The sequence below is a fragment of the Lucilia sericata genome, unplaced genomic scaffold (genome assembly GCF_015586225.1).
Source record: "Lucilia sericata isolate MDLA Ls3-8-SP2 unplaced genomic scaffold, ASM1558622v1 Contig001227F_arrow, whole genome shotgun sequence".
Taxonomy (NCBI): domain Eukaryota; kingdom Metazoa; phylum Arthropoda; class Insecta; order Diptera; family Calliphoridae; genus Lucilia; species Lucilia sericata.
The window spans coordinates 18,927-43,922 of record NW_023995186.1 but is presented as its reverse complement, the minus strand read 5'-3'; the positions used below and the strand labels follow the sequence as shown (position 1 = coordinate 43,922).

Sequence of the window (24,996 nt, the reverse complement as noted above, 5' to 3'; positions counted from 1 at the left end):
AATTTTTAACTGAACTCACAATAACGCAATATTTGTAACAAAAATTACAACAAAATTATTTGTTAAACATGTCATGTCATAGGTCTGATAAAAGGTACTTTACAACGATAATAACTATAGGTCGAAAATAAGCCATTCATTTAAAGCTTTAAGGGAATGAATACGTATTGACATTTATAATCGTTTCAATGGAATTCAAGGTTGATTTTCGGAAGTGGTCCTTAGGTCACTCACTCTGACCACACATGCACCGACAACACTGCATGATCTCGGAATGTACGAAACCCATTACAGTTGAACTTTATCTTGATACCAGCTCGAATATGGAATTTATATAAATTGACAAACTGGGGAATGGGCTTCACTATAGTTATATAGGGTACAAGAAAACAACGTCTATTACATTATAGCTCTGTTCGAAAAACTGTCACAAGTCAAAACTGGCAGCAGACGAACTTGTAAGCAACAACAGGTTAACAGAAGTAAGATCAAGGAACGATTTTACAATATAAATGTTATTTTTAATAGAAATTAAAGAACTAAACTAAAACAGAACTAGAACAGAACTAGAACAGAACTAGAACTGAACTAGAACTGAACTAGAACAGAACTAGAACTGAACTAGAACTGAACTAGAACTGAACTAGAACTGAACTAGAACTGAACTAGAACTGAACTACAACTGAACTAGAACTGAACTAGAACAGAACTAGAACTGAACTAGAACTGAACTAGAACTGAGCTAGAACTGAACTAGAAGTGAACTAGAACTGAACTAGAACTGAACTAGAACTGAACTAGAACTGAACTAGAACGAACTAGAACTGAACTGGAACTGAACTAGAACTGAACTAGAACTGAACTAGAACTGAACTAGAACTGAACTAGAATTGAACTAGAACTGAACTAGAACTGAACTAGAACTGAACTAGAACTGAACTAGAACTGAACTAGAACTGAACTAGAACTGAACTGAACTGAACTAGAACAACTAGAATGAACTAGAAACAGAACTAGAACAGAACTAGAACAGAACTAGACAGAACTAGAACAGAAATAGAACAGAACTAGAACAGAACTAGAACAGAACTAGAACATAATTTGAACCAAGAAAAATTTTAGTTTAATTACTTTTCATTTCCCTTAACCGGTGACGGTGAAAATGGCTGTTAATGATTTAACATTTTGTCGTGTCTTTGTGTTTGTTCAATATTGTAAAGTTATTGTGCACTTTGTATTTCAACATTTCTTAATTAATATTATTGACAAATAAAACTAACAAAAAATGGCTTCTATTGAGCAACTAAAGGTAAAATTGTAAACATTTAAGAATTTACATCAACTTTTTCCGCATTATAAAGCTAGAAAATTGTTAATAATTAAGATAATTAAATAGTTTTGGTAGGTCCGATTTCGAGCTAAAATTCTTATATAACGTAAATTTCTATAAATGTCTATAATAGCTTTAATTGATTTTTCGACAAATAAAAGCATTTTAAATAAAATAGATTTAATATCAATTTAATACTGGAAACGGCAATCAAACCAACACACACCACATTTTGATTTCTTTCAAACAAAGCAACAACATCTTCAGTGAATTAAAATATGTTTAAACACTCATAAGTACACAACAAACCAAACAACAATTACCATTAAATTATTTTTTTTTATTTAATAAATAAAAAAATAAATAAAATAAAAACATTTGTTTAACAATTTGTTAAGGTCATTAAGAAAAAATTGACCGTGAAAATAATAAATTTCATATAAATGAAGAAGCTTTAAACACAAAAATAATAAAAACAACAACATAATTGTTAACAATTATTTATTATAGTTATTTTTTTTTTCTCTATCTTATCAGAAGATCAAACAAAATTTATAATTGAATTTTTGTTTAAAGTTTTTTTTATTTCTATTCTCCAACCAAACAAAGCCCAAAGCAGTAGGATGTTGCAGATGTAGCACAGGTAGTATTTGAGGTATACTGTTGAAAAACAACAATAAATTTGCATAAATTCAATTTGTGGCAAGAAAAATGTGTACCACATTAAGAACGTATACCCACTCCTTGGAGACAAGGCAACCAACAACAACAACAATGGCTTTTAGGAAAACAGCAACAAGATGTACAAGTAGATGCGTCAAGTACTTAATTTAAAACATGACGAAAAAAACACATTTGATTTAATAAGAATGAAAACTTGAAGGAGGAAAACAACCCAGCAGTTGAGGAGGATAAACTCAACTATTCGTGAAGAACTATAAGGGTGAAGTGTACGGTCTCGTCTATAGTCTAGTCTATAGTCTAGCTATAGTCTAGTCTATAGTCTAGTCATAGTCTAGTCTATAGTCTAGTCTATAGTCTAGTCTATAGTCTAGTCTATAGTCTAGTCTAGTCTAGTCTATAGTCTAGTCTAGTCTAGTCTATAGTCTAGTCTATAGTCTAGTCTATAGTCTAGTCTATAGTCTAGGTCTATAGTCTAGTCTATAGTCTATAGTCTAGTAGTCTAGTCTATAGTCTAGTCTATAGTCTAGTCTATAGTCTATAGTCTATAGTCTAGTCTATAGTCTAGTCTATAGTCTAGTCTATAGTCTAGTCTATAGTCTAGTCTATAGTCTAGTCTATAGTCTAGTCTATAGTCTAGTCTATAGTCTAGTCTATAGTCTAGTCTATAGTCTAGTCTATAGTCTAGTCTATAGTCAGTCTATAGTCTAGTCTATAGTCTAGTCTATAGTCTAGTCTATAGTCTAGTCTATAGTCTAGTATAGTCTAGTCTATAGTCTAGTCTATAGTCTAGTCTATAGTCTAGTCTATAGTCTAGTCTATAGTCTAGTCTATAGTCTAGTCTATAGTCTAGTCTATAGTCTAGTCTTCTAGTCTATAGTAGTCTATAGTCTAGTCTATAGTCTAGTCTATAGTCTAGTCTATAGTCTAGTCTATAGTCTAGTCTATAGTCTAGTCTATAGTCTAGTCTATAGTCTAGTCTATAGTCTAGTCTATAGTCTAGTCTATAGTCTAGTCTATAGTCTAGTCTATAGTCTAGTCTATAGTCTAGTCTATAGTCTAGTCTATAGTCTAGTCTATAGTCTAGTCTATAGTCTAGTCTATAGTCTAGTCTATAGTCTAGTCTATAGTCTAGTCTATAGTCTAGTCTATAGTCTAGTATAGTCTAGTCTATAGTCTAGTCTATAGTCTAGTCTATAGTCTAGTCTATAGTCTAGTCTATAGTCTAGTCTATAGTCTAGTCTATAGTCTAGTCTATAGTCTAGTCTATAGTCTAGTCTATAGTCTAGTCTATAGTCTAGTCTATAGTCTAGTCTATAGTCTAGTCTATAGTCTAGTCTATAGTCTAGTCTATAGTCTAGTCTATAGTCTAGTCTATAGTCTAGTCTATAGTCTAGTCTATAGTCTAGTCTATAGTCTAGTCTATAGTCTAGTCTATAGTCTAGTCTATAGTCTAGTCTATAGTCTAGTCTATAGTCTAGTCTATAGTCTAGTCTATAGTCTAGTCTATAGTCTAGTCTATAGTCTAGTCTATAGTCTAGTCTATAGTCTAGTCTATAGTCTAGTCTATAGTCTAGTCTATAGTCTAGTCTATAGTCTAGTCTATAGTCTAGTCTATAGTCTAGTCTATAGTCTAGTATAGTCTAGTCTATAGTCTAGTCTATAGTCTAGTCATAGTCTAGTCTAGTCTAGTCTATAGTCTAGTCTATAGTCTAGTCTATAGTCTAGTCTATAGTCTAGTCTATAGTCTAGTCTATAGTCTAGTCTATAGTCTAGTCTATAGTCTAGTCTATAGTCTAGTCTATAGTCTAGTCTATAGTCTAGTCTATAGTCTAGTCTATAGTCTAGTCTATAGTCTAGTCTATAGTCTATAGTCTAGTCTATAGTCTAGTCTATAGTCTAGTCTATAGTCTAGTCTATAGTCTAGTCTATAGTCTAGTCTATAGTCTAGTCTATAGTCTAGTCTATAGTCTAGTCTATAGTCTAGTCTATAGTCTAGTCTATAGTCTAGTCTATAGTCTAGTCTATAGTCTAGTCTATAGTCTAGTCTATAGTCTAGTCTATAGTCTAGTCTATAGTCTAGTCTATAGTCTAGTCTATAGTCTAGTCTATAGTCTAGTCTATAGTCTAGTCTATAGTCTAGTCTATAGTCTAGTCTATAGTCTAGTCTATAGTCTAGTCTATAGTCTAGTCTATAGTCTAGTCTATAGTCTAGTCTATAGTCTAGTCTATAGTCTAGTCTATAGTCTAGTCTATAGTCTAGTCTATAGTCTAGTGTATAGTCTAGTCTATAGTCTAGTCTATAGTCTAGTCTATAGTCTAGTCTATAGTCTAGTCTATAGTCTAGTCTATAGTCTAGTCTATAGTCTAGTCTATAGTCTAGTCTATAGTCTAGTCTATAGTCTAGTCTATAGTCTAGTCTATAGTCTAGTCTATAGTCTAGTCTATAGTCTAGTATATAGTCTAGTCTATAGTCTAGTCTATAGTCTAGTCTATAGTCTAGTCTATAGTCTAGTCTATAGTCTAGTCTATAGTCTAATCTATAGTCTAGTCTATAGTCTAGCCTATAGTCTAGTCTATAGTCTAGTCAATGGAATGATTTATATTATATAGTATTATCTGCAGTCTTGACTATGGTCCAAAAATATGTATATTCCAGCAGTTTTACAAGGAGTCCATCTCCTTATAAAACTGCTGGAATTGAAAAGCTCAAATAAAGCAAATTCACACACATTATAATGTACACTTATAATGATACTTTTAGGCAACCTTGTCACTTTTCATAAGGCTGTTTGGCTGTTAAGTGTTACACTGCACTATGGACTTTGAAATTAAGTTTTTTTTTTTTTGAAAATGATAAAAACTTAAAGAAAACTTTTTGTTACGAAATTTTTTTTGTAATTTTCCATAACTTCTTTAATTTTTGTTATAATTTTTTATAAATTTCTAGCCATAGTGCTTACATATTTAGTTCTGTTGCCAACCTTATTTTAAGTTCTACCAAAAGTTCTTGATGTTAGTGAATTTTATGTAAGACGAACACACAAAGACTCATACGTAGAACAAGTATGGGCACGTGTAAGTAAGTGTTTCATATTATTATATTTATTATTTTATATTTGAACTGTACAAACTGTAAGCGGGTATTAGGCCTGTCATACGAGCAAAATGAGTGTGTGTAATACCAGCAGCAGAGAGCCTCACTCTACGTCATAGAAATGTCAGCCTGTTTTGTTTTGTGTGTTCTTTAATGTTTTCAGTTTTGGCAAAACGTTTAAATACTCATACACAATAACTTTTCCTTTTAATTTTCCTTTATTTACGTTCTTATTTTTTGGTAACAACCCACACAGCCTTAGAAAGTTCCCAGCTGTTTTTAAAAGCAGTTAATGCAACGGTATTAGTTAGTATACGGTTTTTAACTCTTTGTAAGGCAGAGAGGATAACTAGTCAAAATGATATATCTCTAACACGAAGTATCCCAATATGTAAAATAAAATCCCCAACCAAACAAGCTGCAGGGTAATACAACAACAATACAAAAAAACTTTTAAGTATGTGTAATAATAACAGTATTATTGTAATGGTATTAGTATTTAGCTGCTATAGTAGTAGTAAACAAAACAACGTAACGGAAACGTTTTTATTCTTATTTCCCTTTCCTTACCCACACACTTATTCCTTTTCTCTTTCGCTCTCTCTTTTACCAATACACTCTTGTTTGTTACCGTATTATTGGCGGTTTGCCAATATAATAAATTTAGTAAATACAAGGTATTTAAAAACAAATATTTTTTCAATAAATTTTATTACGAAATTGTATTATTTTTGGTTGGGAGAGAAAAAAAGGACGAAACAAATCGAAAAACAAATATTATATAATATACATATGTATCTATATCGAAATTAAGAAACCCTCTGAAGAAGACTGGATTAGAGTGGTACAACAATATAATAAAGACCGACTTATAGAATAGGACTATGGAATAGACTATAGACAAGACTACAGAACTGAATATAGACAAGCCTGTAGGATAAACTATTAAACTAGGCTATGGACTAGAATATGGGACTATACTATAGACTAGACTATAGACTAAACTATAGTCTAGACTATAGACTAAACAAGAGACAATAGACTAGACTATAGACTAGACTATAGACAAGACTATAGATTAGACTATAGACTAGACTATAGGACTAGACAATAGACTAGACAATAGACTAGACTATAGACTAGACTATAGACTAGACTATAGACTAGACTATAGACTAGACTATAACTAGACTATAAACTAGACTATAGACTTGACTATAGACTAGACTTAGACTATAGACTAGACTATAGACTAGACTATAGACTAGACTATAGACTAGACTATAGACTAGACTATAGACTAGACTATAGGACTAGACTATAGACTAGACTATAGACTAGACTATAGACTAGACTATAGACTAGGACTAGACTATAGACTAGACTATAGACTATAAACTAGACTATAGGCTAGACTATAGACTAGACTATAGACTAGACTATAGACTAGACTATAGACTAGACTATAGACTAGACTATAGACTAGACTATAGACTAGACTATAGACTAGACTATAGACTAGACTATAGACTAGACTATAGACTAGACTATAGACTAGACTATAGACTAGACTATAGACTAGACTATAGACTAGACTATAGACTAGACTATAGACTAGACTATAGACTAGACTATAGACTAGACTATAGACTAGACTATAGACTAGACTATAGACTAGGACTATAGACTAGACTATAGACTAGGACTATAAACTAGACTATAGACTTGACTATAGACTAGACCTATAGACTAGACTATAGACTAGACTATAGACTGACTATAGACTAGACTATAGACTAGACTATAGACTAGACTATAGACTAGTCTATAGACAGACTATAGACTAGTCTATAGACTAGACTATAGACTAGTCTATAGACTAGACTATAAACTAGACTATAGACTAGACTATAGACTAGACTATAGACTAGACTATAGACTAGACTATAGACTATAGACTAGACTATAGACTAGACTATAGACTAGACTATAGACTAGACTATAGACTAGACTATAGACTAGACTATAGACTAGACTATAGACTAGACTATAGACTAGACTATAGACTAGACTATAGACTAGACTATAGACTAGACTATAGACTAGACTATAGACTAGACTATAGACTAGACTATAGACTAGACTATAGACTAGACTATAGACTAGACTATAGACTAGACTATAGACTAGACTATAGACTAGACTATAGACTAGACTATAGACTAGACTATAGACTAGACTATAGACTAGACTATAGACTATATTAGACTATTGACTAGACTGTGAACTATACTATAGACTAGGACTATAAACTAGACTATAGACTATATTAGACTATTGACTAGACCGTAAACTATACTATAGACTAGGACTATAAACTAGACTATAAATCTGGAAATTAATTAAATGGCTAAAATGTAAGGGGTACATAACACTAGTTACAATATAATAGTGAATCTTATTAGAATGTGGAAGACACGTTTTTATTTTAATGATATTTACAGTGTGTTTTGAAAGATAATGGCACAATTAAAGGAGTTTGTGGCAAAGTTCAAGTTATAGTAAACATTTCTCATTTAAAAACTGTTGCTTACTTCTTATCGAAGAAAAAATATCAAGAAATTTAATCTCTTCCGAGAACCCAGGAACTTAGCAAGACATTCAGAATTGGTTTATTAAGAATAACACATTTTCGGAATGAATTTTAACCCAATCTGGGATATATATACAAATCGTATAGTATAAATTTCTTAAATTTTCCTCCACTTAAAGTTTTTAACGACCTAAAATTATGCCTTAAATTTTATTCTATTCGTTTGCCTTAAGTTATGCTAAACAATTTTAATTTGTCATTAAACTAAAAGAAAAGTATGTTAAAATTGTTATTGTTTCTCTAAAACAAAGTATAACTTTCATATATATATATTTTCTCATGCTTCTCTACCGTAAACAGTTTTTCCTTTAGTCTTATATATTTTTCCAACTGCTAATTTTTCATTAAAGTCCAAAACAGCAAAAGGTAAATTTATCATTTGTCTTCTACACGCTATTTTCAGTTCTTGTTTATAACCTAAATAAAAAAGTCTGCTTTACATCTTGATGTTTGTGAGATGCCATGCACAGTAGGGCGGTAAGCAAATAAAAAAGTAACTACATTGGTTTTTAGAACACCAAACAATAATCAGAAATCTGAAAAGTATGCAGCATCTTGGTGTGTAGTTTTACCCAGTTGGATAGTTAGGAAAGCGACTGCTAGCGACATTTATAAATATATGTTTCCTTTAAAGGACACTTCTACTGACACTCCCAGCTTGGCTTTAATAGCAGCCGTATTTTCCAAAAGGTTAAAAACAACCCACTGTGTTTTATTTAGGACTTTTCCTAGAAATTACAAAATAAAAACAAAAGAAACAATTGTTAGCAGCAGTTGTATTGGCAAGTATTTGTTGTAGCTTTAGTGGTAGTTGTGTGCAAGTGCCTGTTATGTATAACTGTATTGTTTTAACAGGAAACGGATGTAGTTATTTATGTTACCACTTTGTATTGTTTGTTTGTTTGTTCTTTCGAGTCTACAGACTCTTGCGCCATTTTCTGTTATAGCCTGCAGTTTTTATTACACCCTACAGTAAGTACTACAAAGTGTACAAATCGGATCAGAATAATTACTATGTAGTTACTATAGTCTAGTCTATAGTCTAGTCTATAGTCTAGTCTATAGTCTAGTATATAGTCTAGTCAATAGTCTAGTCTATAGTCTAGTCTATAGTCTAGTCTATAGTCTAGTCTATAGTCTAGTCTATAGTCTAGTCTATAGTCTATAGTCTAGTCTATAGTCTAGTCTACAGTCTAGTCTATAGTCTAGACTATAGTCTAGTCTATAGTCTAGACTATAGTCTAGTCTAAAGTCTAGTCTAAAGTCTAGTCTAAAGTCTAGTCTATAGTCTAGTCTATAGTCTAGTCTATAGTCTACTCTATAGTCTACTCTATAGTCTAGTCTATAGTCTAGTCTATAGTCTAGCTATCTATAGTCTAGTCTATAGTCTAGTCTATAGTCTCTATAGTCTAGTCTATAGCCTAGTCTATAGTCTAGTCTATAGTCTAGTCTATAGTCTAGTCTATAGACTAGTCTATAGTCTACTCTATAGTCTAGTCTATAGTCTAGTCTAAAGTCTAGTCTAAAGTCTAGTCTAAAGTCTAGTCTAAAGTCTAGTCTATAGTCTAGTCTATAGTCTAGTCTATAGTCTAGTCTATAGTCTAGTCTATAGTCTAGTCTATAGTCTAGTCTATAGTCTAGTCTATAGTCTAGTCTATAGTCTAGTCTATAGTCTAGTCTATAGTCTAGACTATAGTCTAGTCTATAGTCTAGTCTATAGTCCAGTCTATAGTCTAGTCTATAGTCTAGTCTATAGTCTAGTCTAAAGTCTAGTCTAAAGTCTAGTCTAAAGTCTAGTCTAAAGTCTAGTCTAAGGTCTAGTCTAAAGTCTAGTCTATAGTCTAGTCTATAGTCTAGTCTATAGTCTAGTCTATAGTCTAGTCTATAGTCTAGTCTATAGTCTACTCTATAGTCTAGTCTATAGTCTAGTCTACAGTCTAGTCTACAGTCTAGTCTACAGTCTAGTCTATAGTCTAGTCTATAGTCTAGTCTATAGTCTAGTCTATAGTCTAGTCTATAGTCTAGTCTATAGTCTAGTCTATAGTCTAGTCTATAGTCTAGTCTATAGTCTAGTCTATAGTCTACTCTATAGTCTAGTCTACAGTCTAGTCTACAGTCTAGTCTACAGTCTAGTCTATAGTCTAGTCTATAGTCTAGTCTATAGTCTAGTCTATAGTCTAATCTATAGTCTAGTCTATAGTCTAGTCTATAGTCTAGTCTATAGTCTAGTCTATAGTCTAGTCTATAGTCTAGTCTATAGTCTAGTCTATAGTCTAGTCTATAGTCTAGTCTATAGTCTAGTCTATAGTCTAGTCTATAGTCTAGTCTATAGTCTAGTCTATAGTCTAGTCTATAGTCTAGTCTATAGTCTAGTCTATAGTCTAGTCTATAGTCTAGTCTATAGTCTAGTCTATAGTCTAGTCTATAGTCTAGTCTATAGTCTAGTCTATAGTCTAGTCTATAGTCTAGTCTATAGTCTAGTCTATAGTCTAGTCTATAGTCTAGTCTATAGTCTAGTCTGTAGTCTAGTCTATAGTCTAGTCTATAGTCTAGTCTATAGTCTAGTCTATAGTCTAGTCTATAGTCTATAGTCTAGTCTATAGTCTAGTCTATAGTCTAGTCTATAGTCTAGTCTATAGTCTAGTCTATAGTCTAGTCTATAGTCTACTCTATAGTCTAGTCTATAGTCTAGTCTACAGTCTAGTCTACAGTCTAGTCTACAGTCTAGTCTATAGTCTAGTCTATAGTCTAGTCTATAGTCTAGTCTATAGTCTAGTCTATAGTCTAGTCTATAGTCTAGTCTATAGTCTAGTCTATAGTCTAGTCTATAGTCTACTCTATAGTCTAGTCTACAGTCTAGTCTACAGTCTAGTCTACAGTCTAGTCTATAGTCTAGTCTACAGTCTAGTCTACAGTCTAGTCTATAGTCTAGTCTATAGTCTAGTCTATAGTCTAGTCTATAGTCTAATCTATAGTCTAGTCTATAGTCTAGTCTATAGTCTAGTCTATAGTCTAGTCTATAGTCTAGTCTATAGTCTAGTCTATAGTCTAGTCTATAGTCTAGTCTATAGTCTAGTCTATAGTCTAGTCTATAGTCTAGTCTATAGTCTAGTCTATAGTCTAGTCTATAGTCTAGTCTATAGTCTAGTCTATAGTCTAGTCTATAGTCTAGTCTATAGTCTAGTCTATAGTCTAGTCTATAGTCTAGTCTATAGTCTAGTCTATAGTCTAGTCTATAGTCTAGTCTATAGTCTAGTCTATAGTCTAGTCTATAGTCTAGTCTATAGTCTAGTCTGTAGTCTAGTCTATAGTCTAGTCTATAGTCTAGTCTATAGTCTAGTCTATAGTCTAGTCTATAGTCTAGTCTATAGTCTAGTCTATAGTCTAGTCTATAGTCTAGTCTATAGTCTAGTCTATAGTCTAGTCTATAGTCTAGTCTATAGTCTAGTCTATAGTCTAGTCTATAGTCTAGTCTATAGTCTAGTCTATAGTCTAGTCTATAGTCTAGTCTATAGTCTAGTCTATAGTCTAGTCTATAGTCTAGTCTATAGTCTAGTCTATAGTCTAGTCTATAGTCTAGTCTATAGTCTAGTCTATAGTCTAGTCTATAGTCTAGTCTATAGTCTAGTCTATAGTCTAGTCTATAGTCTAGTCTATAGTCTAGTCTATAGTCTAGTCTATAGTCTAGTCTATAGTCTAGTCTATAGTCTAGTCTATAGTCTAGTCTATAGTCTAGTCTATAGTCTAGTCTATAGTCTAGTCTATAGTCTAGTCTATAGTCTAGTCTATAGTCTAGTCTATAGTCTAGTCTATAGTCTAGTCTATAGTCTAGTCTATAGTCTAGTCTATAGTCTAGTATAGTCTAGTCTATAGTCTAGTCTATAGTCTAGTCTATAGTCTAGTCTATAGTCTAGTCTATAGTCTAGTCTATAGTCTAGTCTATAGTCTAGTCTATAGTCTAGTCTATAGTCTAGTCTATAGTCTAGTCTATAGTCTAGTCTATAGTCTAGTCTATAGTCTAGTCTATAGTCTAGTCTATAGTCTAGTCTATAGTCTAGTCTATAGTCTAGTCTATAGTCTAGTCTATAGTCTAGTCTATAGTCTAGTCTATAGTCTAGTCTATAGTCTAGTCTATAGTCTAGTCTATAGTCTAGTCTATAGTCTAGTCTAGTCTATAGTCTAGTCTATAGTCTAGTCTATAGTCTAGTCTATAGTCTAGTCTATAGTCTAGTCTATAGTCTAAGTCTATAGTCTAGTCTAGTCTATAGTCTAGTCTATAGTCTAGTCTATAGTCTAGTCTATAGTCTAGTCTATAGTCTAGTCTATAGTCTAGTCTATAGTCTAGTCTATAGTCTAGTCTATAGTCTAGTCTATAGTCTAGTCTATAGTCTAGTCTATAGTCTAGTCTATAGTCTAGTCTATAGTCTAGTCTATAGTCTAGTCTAGTCTAGTCTAGTCTATAGTCTAGTCTATAGTCTAGTCTATAGTCTAGTCTATAGTCTAGTCTATAGTCTAGTCTATAGTCTAGTCTATAGTCTAGTCTATAGCCTAGTCGAACTTAACCGACCTTACTTTCTCGACTCAAAAGTATTTTTATTTTCTCCAGTTCACTCTTCTATTTTTTAAGCTTAATTTGAAAAACCTTTGTTATGAATTCTTTAGAAAAAGTGAGAAAAAATAGTACGCAGAACCCCAGTACCGACAACAAATAAACCTAAGATTCAAAAGTTAAGTTAGATATTTTATTACTGTACCTCTATAGAAGAATGTTGCAACAAAAAAACAAAAATGTTTAAATTAATGTGCGGCTTAGTAAAGTTATGTTAGTCATGTAACCAATTTACTACCATCACAAAAAACTATGGTTTTCTACGTTAAAAAAAATACTGAAACCTAAACTTAAATGAGTTTGGTCTCTAGAGTCCTTGACCGAATTATTTATGTCATCATATAAACACTAATATATACATACAAAATTTTGTTGTTCTACACTTTTTCTATATATTCATGATTAGAAATTTACAATTTTTTATTTGTTTTTAGCAAACGAAGTCAGTATTTGATTTCTTACCGAATTTATTAAGCAAAAGGTGTGGTCCACAAAAAAAGAGTTAGTAGCTTTAATTAACACTGAGGCGAAGTTAAATAAAAGTTTGAAGTACCTGACTTGAGTTATAGTAAAGTAATTTGTAAAACGATTTTGTCAAAGGATAACTTACCAAATTTGTTGTATATCAACCGGAACTATAAAGAAAAGAGGGAAACGAAAAAATTAATCGAAACTGCAAAGATTCGTAAACAAATTTTATTTAAATGATTGTAAGAGATAAACTAACAAATTTCTTAAATCAATAATTATCAATCTTTCCAGAATACTAGACTATAGACTAGACTATAGACTAGACTATAGACTAGACTATAGACTAGACTATAGACTAGACTATAGGACTAGACTATAGACTAGACTATAGGACTAGACTATAGACTAGACTATAGACTAGGACTATAGACTAGACTATAGACTAGACTATAGACTAGACTATAGACTAGACTATAGACTAGACTATAGACTAGGACTATAGGACTAGACTAGACTATAGACTAGACTATAGACTAGACTATAGACTAGACTATAGACTACACTATAGACTAGACTAGACTATAGACTAGACTAGACTATAGACTAGACTAGAATATGGACTAGACTAGACTATGGACTAGACTAGACTATGGACTAGAAGACTATAGGACTAGACTATAGACTAGACTATAGACTAGACTATAGACTAGACTATAGACTAGACTAGACTATGGACTAGACTATGGACTAGACTAGACTATAGACTAGACTATAGGACTAGACTAGACTATAGACTAGGACTATAGACTAGACTATAGACTAGACTATAGACTAGACTATAGACTAGACTATAGACTAGACTATAGACTAGACTATAGACTAGACTATGGACTAGACTATAGACTAGACTATAGACTAGGACTATAGACTAGACTATAGACTAGACTATAGACTAGACTATAGACTAGACTATAGACTAGACTATAGACTAGACTATAGACTAGACTATAGACTAGACTATAGACTAGACTATAGACTAGACTATAGGGGACTAGACTATAGACTAGACTATAGACTAGACTATAGACTAGACTATAGACTAGACTATAGACTAGACTATAGACTAGACTATAGACTAGACTATAGACTAGACTATAGACTAGACTATAGACTAGACTATAGACTAGACTATAGACTAGACTATAGACTAGACTATAGACTAGACTATAGACTAGACTATAGACTAGACTATAGACTAGACTATAGACTAGACTATAGACTAGACTATAGACTAGACTATAGACTAGACTATAGACTAGACTATAGACTAGACTATAGACTAGACTATAGACTAGACTATAGACTAGACTATAGACTAGACTATAGACTAGACTATAGACTAGACTATAGACTAGACTATAGACTAGACTATAGACTAGACTATAGACTAGACTATAGACTAGACTATAGACTAGACTATAGACTAGACTATAGACTAGACTATAGACTAGACTATAGACTAGACTATAGACTAGACTATAGACTAGACTATAGACTAGACTATAGACTAGACTATAGACTAGATAATAGACTTAGACTAGACTATAGACTAGACTATAGACTAGACTATAGACTAGACTATAGACTAGACTAGACTAGACTAGACTATAGACTAGACTATAGACTAGACTATAGACTAGACTATAGACTAGACTATAGACTAGACTATAGACTAGACTATAGACTAACACTATAGACTAGACTATAGACTAGACTATAGAGTATAGACTCGACTATAGACTAATTGACTAGACTATAGACTAGACTATAGACTAGAATATAGACTAGACTATAGATTAGACTATAGACTAGACTATAGACTAGACTATAGACTAGAATATAGACTAGACTATAGATTAGACTATAGACTAGACTATAGACTAGACTATACACTAGACTATAGACTAGACTATAGACTAGATAATAGACCAAACTAAAGACTAGGCTATAGACTTCATTATAGACTGTAGAATAAACTATAAACTAGAATATAGACAAGATTATATACCAGACAATAGACTATACTATAGACTAGACTATTGACTAGACTATAGACTTGATTATTGGCTAAATTATAGAATATACTATGTATCTACCACGCTATGTACGATCTAATAAAACATATTAGATTTAATTTTAGAAACGCCTAAAACTATGCAACAAATTCTTTCCATTAAAACGCCTACTACAATACTCTACTTATACATAAAACTAATATAAAATTGTAACAACCGTAAGTAGGAAACACCATGTTCAATTAAGCATTTCACTTTTAAACAATATATAAATTAAATTCTTTGTCCTTTTTTTCCTCCTGTCCTACTCAAAGGCAAAACAAGCTCATTTTCCATTCAGGTTCATTGCTTAAATAGAAGCAACTCCCACATGTTATAGGCACAAAAATTTAATACTGACTGTGTAAAATATCCACTAAAGTGTAAAACGTCGGAAGCACGTTTCATTTTTTTCCAAAAAAAATATATTTTTTGCTTGATTTTGGTGATTTAGCTTATTTAACAGTTCAATAAATTTATTGATTTCTTTTTCACATGTTTCTGTTATTTTCCATTGTTCGACGTTCACTGTTGTCGTTAACTGTTTTTTTTTTTTTTTGCAGAATGTTTGGGGGCTTAAAGAGGGGGTGTGTTCAACAATATCCCTAAAATGATGTATCAACATTGTTGACATGCTATTCAAGTTTTAAATCCCCTAAAGTGTAGGCAATACTTATTTACATTTTATATTATGTTATAGAATATTTATAACATTTATACATACACTCACACACTTTAAGGAGATTCTGAATCAAAAATTACAAAACATATTAATTTAGCATTGAACTGAGTGGGTGAATGAAAGAATGAATGATTTCATATGTGTATAGAGAAATCTCGTTATAAGTAGAAAGTATTTAAGAATGGATTATTAAGCTGCTAAGAAATTGATAAGAGACTTTTGAGTTTATTTATTTATGTTTTTATTTTAGTAATAAATGACTTTTATTCGAAGGAAATAATTAAATTTTTTATAATAATTGTTTTTATTATTTTACAAAATAAAAATTTAAAAAGCCAAGTAGTCTGTAGAAAATCTTGGGAATGATTAGAACTGATTTGATTAGATTTGAAAAAACAGGGTGGAGAAGAGGGGGTCTAGACATGGACACAACTGGAAGCAAAAGAGGGAGACGGAGGGAGAACAGAAGGAAGGCGAGGGAAAAACGAACGAACGAACGAACGAACGAAGAACGAACGAACGAAACGAACGAAACGAACGAACGAACGAACGAACGAACGAACGCGAACGAAGAACGAAAGAACGAACGAACGAACGAACGAACGAACGAACGAACGAACGAACGAACGAACGAACGAACGAAAGAACGAACGAACGAACGAACGAACGAAAACGAACGAACGAACGAACGAACGAACGAACGAACGAACGAACGAACGAACGAAGACGAACGAACGAACGAACGAACGAACGAACGAACGAAGAACGAAAACGAACGAACGAACGAACGAACGAAAGAACGAACGAACGAACGAACGAACGAACGAAACGAACGAACGAACGAAACGAACGAAGAACGAACGAACGAACGAACGAAACGAACGAACGAACGAACGAAACGAACGAACGAACGAACGAACGAACGAAACGAACGAACGAACGAGAACGAACGAACGAACGAACGAAAGAACGAACGAACGAACGAACGAACAACGAACGAACGAAACGAACGAACGAACGAACGAACGAACAACGAACGAACGAACGAACTAACGAACGAAACTAACGAACGAACTAACTAACGAAAAAACGAAACGAACGAACGAACTAACGAACGAACTAACGAACGAACTAACGAACTAAACGAAAACTAACGAAACTAACTAACTAACGAACTAACTACAAAACGAAACTAACTAACGAACGAACAACGAACTAACTAACTAACGAACACGAACTAACTACAACTAACTAACTAACTAACTAACTAAACTAACTAACTAACTAACTAACTAACTAACTAACTAACTAACTAACTAAACTAACTAACTAACTAACTAACTAACTAACTAACTAACTAACTACTAACTAACTAACTAAACTAACTAACTAACTAACTAACTAACTATAGTCTAGTCTATAGTCTAGTCTATAGTCTAGTCTATAGTCTAGTCAATAGTCTAGTCTATAGTCTAGTCTATAGTCTAGTCTATAGTCTAGTCTATAGTCTAGTCTATAGTCTAGTCTATAGTCTAGTCTATAGTCTAGTCAATAGTCTAGTCTATAGTCTAGTCTATAGTCTAGTCTATAGTCTAGTCTATATTCTAGTCTATAGTCTAGTCTATAGTCTAGTCTATAGTCTAGTCTATAGTCTAGTCTATAGTCTAGTCTATAGTCTAGTCTATAGTCTAGTCTATAGTCTAGTCTATAGTCTAGTCTATAGTCTAGTCTATAGTCTAGTCTATAGTCTAGTCTATAGTCTAGTCTATAGTCTAGTCTATAGTCTAGTCTATAGTCTAGTCTATAGTCTAGTCTATAGTCTAATCTATAGTCTAGTCTATAGTCTAGTCTATAGTCTAGTCTATAGTCTAGTCTATAGTCTAGTCTATAGTCTAGTCTATAGTCTAGTCTATAGTCTAGTCTATAGTCTAGTCTATAGTCTAGTCTATAGTCTAGTCTATAGTCTAGTCTATAGTCTAGTCTATAGTCTAGTCTATAGTCTAGTCTATAGTCTAGTCTATAGTCTAGTCTATAGTCTAGTCTATAGTCTAGTCTATAGTCTAGTCTATAGTCTATTCTATAGTCTAGTCTATAGTCTAGTCTATGGTCTAGTCTACAGTCTAGTCTATAGTCTAGTTTAAAGTCTAGTCTAAAGTCTAGTCTATAGTCTAGTCTATAGTCTTGTGTATAGCCTAGTCTATAGTCTAGTCTCTAGTCTAATCTACACTTTAGCCTATTGTCCAGTCTATTGCCTAGTCCATAGTCCAGTCTTAGACATGTAGATTAACATATTGGGAGTCTAGCTACAGTGGGCAGCTAGGCCCAACTATTTCTGGCAAACTATTAGAGCCAGAATCTTACAAAATTATGTTTTTAGAGTAGCAAAGCACACTGGGTATAACAAGTTCTTTATAAAGAAAGTTTTAAGAAATAATAAGTATAACTAACAAACTTTCTATAAAATGTCTAAATAAGTAAATTTATGCTGCTTTTCCATTTCCACGAATTATTTTAGTAAAACATTATTTATACATTTAAATAAAACATTTATCTTTTTAACATTCCACCTAAAAGCATACTTTAGTTATAGACATGTATACATATATTAAATAAAAACCTTAAAGTATGTTTCTATAATATGTAGGTAGCTCTATTAATACAAATTGCTTTTCTACTCCCTAAAAGTATACTTTAAATACATTTAAAGTAGACTTTAAAATATATAATTAATGCAATAAATATAGTATAATATAAGGCATAACTTTGATTTACAAAATAGAGAATATATTTGTGTGTTTGCTCAATAATTTACTTGTGCATAAATATTATTACCACTGACATAATGTCTTTGGAATCATATAGATGTTTTAGATTTCTTGTTAAATTTAATTTTATATATAAATACATTAAATCATGAAATATGTACATATTTATTTATTTACTACAGAATAAGATTTGAACAATAATAATGTAATTACTCCCCAAAAATTTAATGCATAGGAAAACCAAGCAGAGACGTAGGTGTTTAACATGAACTACTTAATGAAAAGGAATAAAATACAAACAAAATCTAAGAATTTGTTATAACAATTTGGCATTTTTCTCTTTTCCCAGCTATTTTTTTACTACGTTTTCATTTCTAATACAATTGCCATAGAAAACTATGTATAATTGTATGAATGAATGAACGTATAAAATAATACGAGTGAATGAATGAATAATAAATATCTATTCTATTATTATTGCTGTTTAAGTGTTTTTATTTAAACATTATAATCAATGTTACAATTGGGAATAATTTATAATAATAACAATAAAAATAACAATATTATAACTAAACTTACTCTACACTACACTACACAGACTGAGACTGACAGAACGACGGACAGACTTTGTATAAAAACTATTAGATGGTTTATAAAAACGCAAGTATATTTATACTTTGCATTTATAAATGTATGTATGTGTATTAAAATCAATAATTATTATAATATTGCTAATGTATTACATACATACTAACTATGTTATACTTAATTTTATTAATAATTTATACAATAAAGTAGTTTAGGCATTTGAAAATGTTAAGCTAAGTTATGAAAACTTTTAAATCTTATTAAAATATTTAAAAAAATAGGCAATTATTTAGTTAAACATTTAAATTTAATTTAAATAACATATTTTTTTGTGGAAAAATAACTGTAACTGTATTATTAACCAAAATAACTGGTTATTTGTGTTATAAGCTAAGGGGATGAGTTATTATGTAATATTTTGTCTTTTCCATAATTTCCTTTCTTTAAACAGGAATCGGGAAAAACTTAGTCAACATTAAGAAAGAAAGTCTATAGTCTAGTCCATAGTCTAATCCATAGTCTAGACCATAGTCTAGTCTATTGTCTACTCCAAAGACTAGTCTATAGTCTAGCCCATATACTAGTTTATAATCAAGTCTATCTATAGTCTAATCCATATTCTAGACCATAGTCTAGTCTAGTCTATAGTCTATTCCAAAGACTAGTCTATAGTCTAGCCCATATACTAGCTTATAATCTAGTCTATCTATAGTATAGTCCACGGACTAGTATATAGTCCAGTCCATAGACTAGTAAATAGTCAAGCCCATAGACTAGTATATAGTCTAGTCCATATACAAGTATATAGTCTAGACCATAGACTGGTATATAGTCTAATACATAGACTAGTATAACGACTAGTCCATAGACTAGTATATAGTATCGTCCACAGACTAGTATAGTCCATAGACTAGTATAGTCTAGACTATACACACGTATATAGTCTATAGTTTAGTCCATAAACTAGTCTATAGTCTAGTCTATAAATTAGTCTACAGTATAAACTACAGTCTAGTCTATAGTCTAGTCTATAGTCTGGTCTATAGTCTGGTCTACAGTCTAGTCTACAGTCTAGTCTACAGTCTAGTCTATAGTCTGGTCTACAGTCTAGTCTATAGTCTAGTCTATTGTCTAGTCTATAGTCTAGTCTATAGTCTAGTCTATAGTCTAGTCTATAATCTAGTCTATAATCTAGTCTATAGTCTAGTCTATACTCTAGTCTATAGTCTAGTCTATAGTCTAGTCTATAGTCTAGTCTATAATCTAGTCTATAGTCTAGTCTATAGTCTAGTCTATAGTCTAGTCTATAGTCTAGTCTATAGTCTAGTCTAGTCTATAGTCTAGTCTATAGTCTAGTCTATAGTCTAGTCTATAGTCTAGTCTATAGTCTAGTCTACAGTCTAGTCTAGTCTATAGTCTAGTCTATAGTCTAGTCTATAGTCTAGTCTATAGTCTAGTCTATAGTCTAGTCTATAGTCTAGTCTATAGTCTAGTCTATAGTCTAGTCTATAGTCTAGTCTATAGTCTATAGTCTAATCTATAGTCTAGTCTATACTCTAGTCTATAGTCTAGTCCAACGGTTCCCAAATGGGGGTCCGCGGACCCCTAGTGGTCCGTAGTAAAATCCTAGGGGGTCCGCGAAGACGAACGAAAAAAAACCATGAATAAACAATATTCTGCTTTTATATGTATGTACAAATATCTCCAATTTATGTGCAATAATCCCAAATTTTTGGTAACTTTTTGAATTTTATTTTTTCGGTTGTTTATCAGGAAGAAGCTAGGCCCTACTAATTTATTGTATAACTTTTATAAAGTAAAGTACTGCGTGATTTGTAATTTTTATTTCCTGTATATGTACTGAATAATGGTTTTTATTTCAGACAAATAATACTCTGCCTTACAATTAAATTAGGGATACTGGTATTCCGGAGTATGAAGTTCAATTCAAAGACAAGCTTATTACAGATTTAAGTTTATCAAATTGTAAGCAAAAGTGTTCTCGTTTGAAAGGACTAAAATTATATATTTCCAAAACAGAGGTGACTCTTTATGCATCTCTATATAAATATTCCAATCCGACGTGATACACAGATTTTAACTTGATTTTGTCGACCAATACATATTATTAAATTAACAATAGAAAATCCATAGCGTTTCGCGTAAATATGTAGCCAAAAACCATGAAGTAAAATAATTCGTTGGTATTTTAAAATTCAAATTTAAGTTCCAAATTCACAGTACTTTAACAAAGAGTTCAAATCATATATTATGCGGATAACGCATTCCGCAACAACATAGAAGAAGTCCAACTTTCTTATATTATTTTCCCGAAAACTTAGCTCACTTACTCAGTTCACCCTTTGCAATCGCAACAAATTTTTGAAACGTGACTCCTTAAGCACATGTGACAATATTTGATAAAGAAACCTTTTCGCTACCTTGAAGAAAAATGAAGATGAAAGATCACACGATCATAAAATTAAACATCATGTTAACATATCAACAAAGAAGTCATTCTATCTTCAAAACATGCAATTGAAAACCCATCTGAAATATTATATATTCTCAATGTACAGGAAAAAAAATATGTATGGGGGTCCGCGAAATGAAATAAGTTCTTCAAGGGGTCCGCGAAGTAAAAATCTGTGGGAACCGCTGGTCTAGTCTATAGTCCAGTCTATAGTACAGTCTATAGTCTAGTCTATAGTCTAGTCTATAGTCTAGTCTATAGTCTAGTCTATAGTCTAGTCTATAGTCTAGTCTATAGTCTAGTCTATAGTCTAGTCTATAGTCTAGTCTATAGTCTAGTCTATAGTCTAGTCTATAGTCTAGTCTATAGTCTAGTCTACAGTCTAGTCTACAGTCTAGTCTATAGTCTAGTCTATAGTCTAGTCTATAGTAGTCTATAGTCTAGTCTATAGTCTAGTCTATAGTCTAGTCTATAGTCTAGTCTATAATCTAGTCTATAGGCTAGTCCATAGTCTAGTCTATAGTCTAGTCTACAGTCTAGTCCATTGTCTAGTCTACAATCTAGTCTATAGTCTAGTCTATAGTCTAGTCTATAGTCTAGTCTATAGTCTAGTCTATAGGCTAGTCTATAGTCTAGTCTATAGTCTAGTCTATAGTCCAGTCCATAGTCTAGTCTATTGTCTAGTCTATAGTCTAGTCTATAGTCTAGTCTGTAGTCTAGTCTATAGTCTAGTCTATAGTCTAGTCTATAGTCTAGTCTATAGTCTAGTTTATAATCTAATCTATAATTTAATATATAATCTAGTTTGTAATCATTTCTGTTTGCATTAGAAATTTAGGACAGATTTCTTTTTTGTTTTTTGACATCATTGCGCCATTTGCATCTAATTGCGGAAACTGTAGACATTTGTTTATAATTTAAAACGTACATTTAAAGGAAATACATATTTTACTTAAGTCTCAATAACTACTAAAGAAAGAACAAATAATGTATATAATAATGAATTAACCCTTATTTTTATAATAAAACAGTTTGCTAAACAATAACAATTTTCTATTTTTGTTGATGTGATAACACGTTGTTATCTAATAAAGTTGAATAACAAAATATTATTAAACAAAATTAAACAACTAATCTGCAATGCGACATATGTTAACAAAAAAAATGAATTAAAACCAAAAATTCTTAGAGTTTTTTTAAACGGTAGGAAAACCCCTTTTTAGGTGTAAACAAATATTTATCTACAAGTAATTTGTGTCAAGCTGTTATCTTGTGGAATATACAGGGATTTTTTACTTACATAGCTTATCCAAATGCTCCTAAATGTTTTAAACAATATCTCGTCTACACAAATGGACCTGATAAGAAATATTTTATAAATTTTTTTAATTGCTGAAAAAACTACGTCATTGTTAATGGTAAAATTTATTTGCGGTTAACAAGTAGCAGACGTAGGAAAGGGTTGGGGGGAAGGGGAGGGGGAGGCCAAAAAAGGGGGACGGAACAAGGGACAGACCGAAAGGCGAGACGCGGGGGGAAAACAAAGGGGGAGAGGAAGAGGAACAAGGAAGGAAGGAAGGAAGGAACCAACGAACGAACGAACGAACGAACGAAGAACGAACGAACGAACGAACGAACGAAAACGAACGAACGAACGAACGAACGAACGAAACGAACGAACGAACGAACGAACGAACGAACGAACGAACGAACGAACGAACGAAAACGAACGAACGAACGAACGAACGAACGAACGAACAGAAACGAACGAACGAACGAACGAACGAACGAACGAACGAACGAACGAACGAACGAACGAACGAACGAACGAACGAACGAACGAACGAACGAACGAACGAAACGAACGAACGAACGAAGAACGAACGAACGAAACGAACGAACGAACGAACGAACGAACGAACGAACGAAACGAACGAACGAACGAAAGAACGAACGAACGAACGAACGAACGAAACGAACGAACGAACGAACGAACGAACGAACGAACGAACGAAACGAACGAACGAACGAACGAACAAGAACGAAACGAACGAACGAAGAACGAACGAACGAACGAAAGAACGAAAACGAAACTGTAACGAACGAACGAACGAACGAACGAACGAAACGAACGAACGAACAACGAACGAACGAAACGAACGAACGAATCGAACGAACGAACTAACGAACGAACGAAACGACGAACGAACGAACGGAACGAACGAACGATACGAACGATAACGAACGAACGAACGAAGAACGAACGAACGAAACGAACTAACGTAACGACGAACGAACGGAACGAAACGAACGAACAACGAACGAACGAACGAACGAACGAACGGAACGAACTAACGAACGAACGCAACGAACGAACGAACGAACGAACCGAACGAACGAACGAAACGAACTGAAACGAACGAAACGAACGAACGAACGAACGAACGAACGAACGAACGAACGAACGAACGAAACGAACGAACGAACGAACGAACGAACAAACGAACGAACGAACGAACGAACGAAACGAACGAACGAACGAACGAACGAACGAACGAACGAACGAACGAACGAACTAACGAACGAACTAACTAACGAACTAACGAACTAACGAACGAACGAACTAACGAAAACTAACTAACTAACAAAAAAAAAACAACTAACTAACTAACAAAACTAACTAACTAACTAACTAACTAACTAACTAACTAACTAACTAACTAACTAACTAACTAACTAACTAACTAACTAACTAACTAACTAACTAACTAACTAACTAACTAACTAAAACTAACTAACTTGTTACTGTGTTAAATCAATGGCTGACACAACATCATGTAGGCAACATTATGGGACCCATATCAAGGTCCCAGAAATCGCGGCTTATTTAAGAACAAACATAAGAGGGGATTATGTAGGAAATAATCACAGGCGAGCGAACCTGTTATTTTAATAAATTAGTGTATAAATGGTGGATTACATACAAAAGCAGCAGGGGGATATTTGGCTATTTAAAAAAAGACTTTTAAAGAAAGTTCAAGAACTTTTTAGACCGCAAACGTGGATCTTTAATTGATAAAATTTAAAACTATATATCGAATAGAGATATTACGGCTTAGGTAGTGCGAACAACAAGCCTTTATTCTAAAAAATTATAGTAAATATCACCAAATAGTCATCTGTTTACACACATAAAACCTTTTAAGGCTTTTTGAAATTATATTTTCTTATAGAAAATATAACAAAAAAACTAAAAAACCCCAAAACCTCATACCATATGCTGTTAGCTAAAATTCTTTTGGTATAACTAAAATATTTGGTTTTAGTTCTTTTTTTTTTTTTTGAACTTTTAGTTTTATGACATGTACTAAGTTTACAAAAAAGAATATATATGTATATAAAATACTTTATAATTATTTAAACAAACCAGCCCATTTAACACGTTTCATAAATTTTTTATATATGTATTTCTATTACATGTCCAACAAAATGTATAATTTTATCGAAAAAGAAAAATATGAGAATAAATGAAA

At 32.3% G+C, this 24,996-nt stretch overlaps 1 protein-coding gene across 1 annotated transcript in view; it reads right to left on the bottom strand.

Annotated features, from left to right (window-relative positions):
- LOC119610558 (beta-1,4-glucuronyltransferase 1-like) overlaps nt 1-24,996 on the bottom strand; it is a 104,279-nt gene that overhangs the window by 70,864 nt on the left and 8,419 nt on the right. Inside the window, exon 2 of the mRNA XM_037965824.1 lies at nt 12,981-13,005. The gene's annotated coding sequence lies outside the window, so the exon portion shown is untranslated. The remainder of the gene's footprint in view (nt 1-12,980; nt 13,006-24,996) is intronic.